We start from the raw sequence: 5,798 nt of genomic DNA on the forward strand, positions 1-5,798 counted from the left end.
ATTGTGACCCTCCCTTAGATATTAAGTGAACAGAGTCTGAGGCACTCTTTTTGTTTGTTCTACAGGACAAACCAGATAATGGCAGCCTGGTAGCTGCATGAAAGCGTGGAGTGACTTGGACACAACTCACAGTGACCCCTCCCCTTTCCCCATGTAATTTAGAGAGAACGTGAAGGACGCACACCATAGCAACTTCCCCTCCTCTACCCTTGTGAATGGAAGTGTAGGACGCCAGCCAAAGCGGCTACAACCACGTGTGTAAAAATTATTTGTGAACTTTTCTTTCAGGTTTAGAAAAGACTGCTAAGAGATAATCATCTGTTTATGTGTCATGTTATTTTCTTTGAATTTGTGTATGGAAGAATGTATTTAATGGATCTAAGATTTTCATAATTTTTCAATTTGTGTGTGTTTGTTTGTCTAAGGCAATATGTATGCCAAAATATTTCGTTGACTTTGCTTAAAATTTTGAGTAATGACATTGTTTAAAAAGGCAGTGAACATGCCTACAATTTAAATAATTAATGTAGGTAATAAGTTTTCTTTAATATTTCTACAGGTTTATATTTCAATTTTGATTTTTCATCGGAAGTTAAACTGTACTCTTGCTTCCCTTTTTGTAATTAAATTTTTTTTTCATTCATTAACATTCATAAACAAAAAAAAATTTAAGTAGAGGGTGATGTAGGGAAGCAGCCTACTCACGCTGTAGTAAATTCACATCAGTTTCCATTATGTGCCAGCCAGTCTGCTGTAACTAGCTCTGACGTCATAAATGTTGCGAAATACCTTAAAAAATCAAGCAAATGAACTAAAACTTTTCTAGCAGGTCAGAAATAATACTAAATTAATGTGTGTTAAAAATCAGTTCGATAACTTCAGCCATTTCCGAGATTTGGACGTTTTTCTGGAAAAATCATTGGCGCAACAGAAAAGAGCTAGAGACTTCAAAATTTATATTTAGATTCATCTTTCATAATGATTTAATAAAAACAGTACTTTGGATTTCACAAATTAAGACTTTAGTGGAAATTCATGATTTTCTGATTTTCATCTCAAAACTGAAGGAAGCAAGATAGATTAAGTAGGTTAATAAATAAGGCTAGGATGTTTAGATTTAAATAGGTTGGAGGTCCGCTATGATTATGAAAATGTGTAAAGTTTCTTTTTAATACCTATAAAATTATAGCGATAGCGGATCTCAAAAGGGACAGTTCAGAGCTCATCTGCTGCGTGCAGTGTAATTTAATTAATTCTCTCGCTCAAAGTATTTAACTTAGCCACGTCAAAATTTTATTATCAATACTTAGGTGCGTGCTGAATGCACGTTTAAATTAAGAGCTTCTCCGGCCATCAGCCAAAGAAGCTATAAATTATTATGTATCTTGAAGTGGTGCGTTACTAGCCCAGCGGCTAGTCGGGAGAGCGGATTTGATCAGGCGATCCCTCAGCCGTCCGCACCGCGGCTTTATATATAAGAACACTGCGCGAGGAAGCAAGGCCCCAGTTCTCTCCAGACGCTGAATGACACGCCATCTGTGTCGGTAGTCGCGTCGCATCAGTGTATCTGCTACAAACAGCCTCGGGTGCCGTATTAAGTTACTAGAGATACGCGGAACCATGAAGACATTTCATGTGAAGTGTTAATTCTGGAATGATTTTCATTACCTAGCTTCAGTTTGCGTATTGTCGTATTTTTCACGTGCCGTCGCGGGACAGACATTCTACCAAAAATTTAGCGTGGCGTTTGATGAAATATTTTCATCAAATTATGACGAGCATTCTTTTTAACATTTGATTCGGACATTTATAGTTGCATCAGCGCATTAGACTCTGAACTGCTCTGTTAGTTAGGTTGTAGGGATACTTGTGGTTTTTATCAGTGAATTTCAGAATATACTCAACTATTTTGGAAAACCGTTTTTGATTAGAAATCCCGGACAATCTCCTAATTCCTCAGAGCTATAAGCTGCAGCTATAAGAACATTCTCAGGTAAAGTGGGCACTAGGATATCTATTTACTGGCTCCAAGTTTTATTAAATCACTTTCTGGGGGCCACGGAGTAAATAGAGAGCCAGTGTTGAGAACGGCAAAAGACAGCATTAACAACATTCAAAAAGCTAGAACTAATTCAACACGCAAGCGTTTATCCAGCAATAGATTTACTATTATTACAAACTTATACATCCGCCGCCCCACATATGGTGCATCGGCCGGAAAATTCAACTAAGTGAAAGTGATTTTAACTATTCGGATTCGCGAGTGAAATGCGACACGCAACTGAGAATAGAACAGTGAATGTGTTACGTGTGTATGTGGACGACGCAATTGGATTAACAACGCATCTGGATTGACGGAGCTGGCACTGAGTCTAGCGGTGCTGCCGGCATCGCGAGAAACCAGTTTTCGCCGTACCGCAGTCGTCCGCTGGAGCAGCCGGCGCAGAGCCTGCAATTGCGGGCCACGCAAACACATAACAGCCGTCGGAGAGCCGTCTGCAGTTCAACGTGCCACGTCGCATCAGGAATCCTGGTACGCCGCGCCGGCAACGCCATACGTCGTGCAGAAGGAACTAAGTTAAGTGAAAAGCTGTTAAAAATTTTACTAACCTGCACTAAAAGACTGTCGGCGATGGAACCGTCAAAAGAAACTGAGGTTAAACTTAAATCAGAACCTATGTCTGTTGAGGGAACTGTAAATACAGACAACGGTTCGAGTGTAAATATGCATGAAAGTAGTAATGTTAAAGTGAAATATGAAGTATTGTCTCCTGACAGTAGTGTGGGAAGGGGCAATGATTCAGTAATAGAGACCCCTGTAGTAAAGCGGAAAGTAGAAATTGTAAATTTATTGGATGATAGTTCCTCTGATGAATTAAAAATGAAACAGTCATCAGAGATGGTAGAGTTTAAGAAGGAGCAGTTAGATATGACTAATCAATCAGAAGTTTCATTTAGTTTTGATGATTCTGGTATTGGAGCTAGTTTTTCGTCACCTGAGTGTGATAAAAAGCCAGCTACTGAGCAACCCAAAGATGCTGGGGCTGTTGATCTAAATGTTATATTACAAGCAATAGCTGCCAGTAATGCAAAAATGTCAGCCAGTAATGCTAGTATGACAGCTGAGTTAAAATCGGATATAATTGAGGTAAATAACAGAATTGTGGCCAGCCAAACAAATTTTAATATGCGGTTTGAGGCAATGGACAATAAATTAGAATCCAATAATGCTGAATTAAAGTCTGAAATTATGGCCAGCCAAACAAATTTCAATAAACGATTGGAGGTAATGGACGATACCTTCAAGGCTGGTTGCAATAAGTTGAAAGAGGATCTAGACAGTTTAAATTGTAAAATTGATTGCAATCATGAGGATATTAAGAAAAAGGTTGCTCAACAGTTTTCTGAAATGTATAAAACAGTAAAATCCGAAGTTGCTGAGGTTCACAAAGACTTCGAAATGGAAGATGCGAAGCTGGAGCACAAGTTAACAGAAAAGATCGAGGCGGAATCTGAACTGTGCTCAGATAGATTTAAAGATGTTAATATAAAAGTAAACATATGTCAAGCAGAAGTAGAAGCAATCAAAACTGACACTACTCATATTGTGCAAAGAGTAGATAATGTTGAAATGAAAGTAGAAAATATAAGTACTAACATTGCTAACATTGAGAGTAAAGTAGCTTCAGTAACTTCTGGTAATGGTAATATACAACAAGTTGTAGCTGCAAACGCCGCTTTTATCGGGTGTCGGCAGTTCTTGCGGTTCGATCCAGATAAAAATATCCATCCGCTAGATTTCTGGAACGATTTTGAAGATGTGATTCCACCAACTTGGTCTGAGCGAGAGAAAATCTCATTTATTAGAAGCCATTTAGCAGGTGACGCCATGCGTTGGTCAGCTGATGTTATGTTGAAGTGTAAAACATTAGCGGAGTTTAAAACAGCTTTCATTAATGAGTATTGGTCTAGTAATAAACAAAATGAAGTGTTGAGAGAATTTTGGAGTGGAAAACGCTTCAATGCAGGCAAGGAATCTATTAAAGAGTTTGCTAGGTCATGGATTTCACGTTTGTCACATTTGGCGGAAAAGCTAAAACCAGAAATGATTATACTAGATCTGGAAGCCAAACTGCCATGGTACTGGCAAACTAGAATTATATCAGCCCCTAGAGACAATCTGGATCGTTTCATTGAATATTTGGAACGTGTAGAACGTGTTGCTGCCAATGAGGAGCAAGCACGTAATAACCGTAATGCCAATAATAATAATAGTAATTTTAGGAACGAGCAAAATGGCAATGTAAACATCAGAACAGTAGGTGTTCGTCATCCTAAGAGAGATAGGAATTGGGGAAATAATTATCAGAACCAACAATGGCGTCCAAGGGATAATAATGATGTTCCAAACAGAAATATGCATGTAAACAACAGTACGCAAAGTAATGCTATGCCAGCTAACTATAATGAAAGTAAAGGAAACAGTAGTATGCCGAGGCAGGAAAACTAGTTCCCGTCTATGAGGACACTGGCGCTCACCAGGCGGTTACTTTTCCTATTCCAGTAGTTAAGAGAATTGGTAAGACAGATCAGAATACTCAAACTGAACAGGTGGATGAAGAGTCCGTAGCACCTAAGGATACAACAGAAATATTAGATCACTCACAGTATTTGATAGATACCGTGTTAGAGACGCTTTCTAAGTGGGAAGAGAAAGAAAAGGCGCAGCAGTGTAACGATAGGGACGAGCTACAAAGTACTGAATTGACAGGTGAAGGAGCAGAAGAAATTCATGCTTATATTTACGATGAGGATGATGTGCTCTTATCTAAAGTGCCTGTGCAGGATGTTGATTACGTACTAATAGATTTAGGACAGGAGATAAGTGAGAATGTAGAGGGTAGGCTGTTGAGGGTCGATGAACCCAGTAGCTGTGACCAGTTGTCACTTGAGAAGGAAACCGACGATAATGGTGAATGTGGTTTAGCTGTAACTAGTGTTATGCCCGGTCTGGAGACGCAGAATCGCTCAGACTACAGTAATTTGGGTCATGTTCAGCAAACTAAATGTAATGAAGTCGTGCGGTGTTTCGATTTAAAATTAATAGACCGACTGGAAAAGGCAGCTGAAAATGTAATTCAGGAAACCCCTACACACTGTGACCTAAATGTAATGAAGACAGATGTCGATCACTTTAGTTGGAGACAAATCCAAAAGGAACTACTAGATGAATGTGAGGAACCACCTGTACAACCTAGAATAAGCCACCCTATAATAATAGTGAATATGTTGGGTATCAATGTACGTTGTCTCTTAGACAGTGGAAGTGAGGTGAGTGCAATATCTCAGTCCTTCTTTGATGCATTACCTGGTAAAGACAAGCTTACAGTAATGAGGGTATCAGGACTAAGAATAATTGGTGCTACTGGCAAGGTTTCAAAAACGGTAAAGCAAGAAGCTTTACTACCCTTTAACATTAATGGTAATTTAATTGATCATCCATGTTTAATTGTAAACAATCTCAGTATTGAGGTTTTAATTGGCATAGATTTCTTGTCGAAATATCAGAGTGTTGTTGATTTTGAAAGAAGCCAGTTAAAAATGGTCTTGCCAATAACCGGAGTAATTATAGTACCTTTTAGTGATAAACATGTAGTAACTGATCATGAAACTTGGGAGCTGCCTATACGAGTTCTGAAAAATAGGAGGTATTGGGACGAGGGTGTTAATCTTAGTAACAGTAAGCTGAACACAGAAGAAGAAGAAGCAATTATTTTAGACAAAATAGAAACTAAATT

Source organism: Schistocerca piceifrons, chromosome 5 (assembly GCF_021461385.2).
Source record: "Schistocerca piceifrons isolate TAMUIC-IGC-003096 chromosome 5, iqSchPice1.1, whole genome shotgun sequence".
NCBI classification, from domain to species: domain Eukaryota; kingdom Metazoa; phylum Arthropoda; class Insecta; order Orthoptera; family Acrididae; genus Schistocerca; species Schistocerca piceifrons.